This window comes from Etheostoma spectabile, chromosome 1 (genome assembly GCF_008692095.1).
Source record: "Etheostoma spectabile isolate EspeVRDwgs_2016 chromosome 1, UIUC_Espe_1.0, whole genome shotgun sequence".
In the NCBI taxonomy this organism is placed as follows: Eukaryota; Metazoa; Chordata; class Actinopteri; order Perciformes; family Percidae; genus Etheostoma; species Etheostoma spectabile.
In genome coordinates, this window is record NC_045733.1 from 18,203,461 (window position 1) to 18,203,797 (window position 337).

At 37.7% G+C, this 337-nt stretch overlaps 1 protein-coding gene across 2 annotated transcripts in view; it reads right to left on the minus strand.

The window, feature by feature from the left end:
* The window catches only part of paqr5b (progestin and adipoQ receptor family member Vb), an 11,332-nt gene that overhangs the window by 6,237 nt on the left and 4,758 nt on the right, over positions 1–337 (minus strand). The window lies entirely within an intron of this gene.

Here is a 337-nt window from a genome sequence, read left to right on the forward strand (position 1 = left end):
CAGCGAGACATGTCTCAAAAAAAGAGTTGTCTCGCAGCAATGCCGGAGGGAAAATAAAAGTTTGCATCTGCATCATCATGGCAATGTGTTGTTGTTTTCTTATGATAGCTTGATATGTCGCTATCAGCTGGCACATAAGCACTATTACAACTTGAGCAATGTTGATCATTTGTTGGCAGAAGGCGCAATCCATTTTTTTCTAGAAAATCTTTGTTCGCAAATGTTTGCTTGAATGTTGTGCGATTCAATGCGAAAATGAACGGAAACACCTTAAAATGTCTAAAATCAATTTGATATACCAATTTGATAGCAAAACAGCATGTGACGTCATTACGCA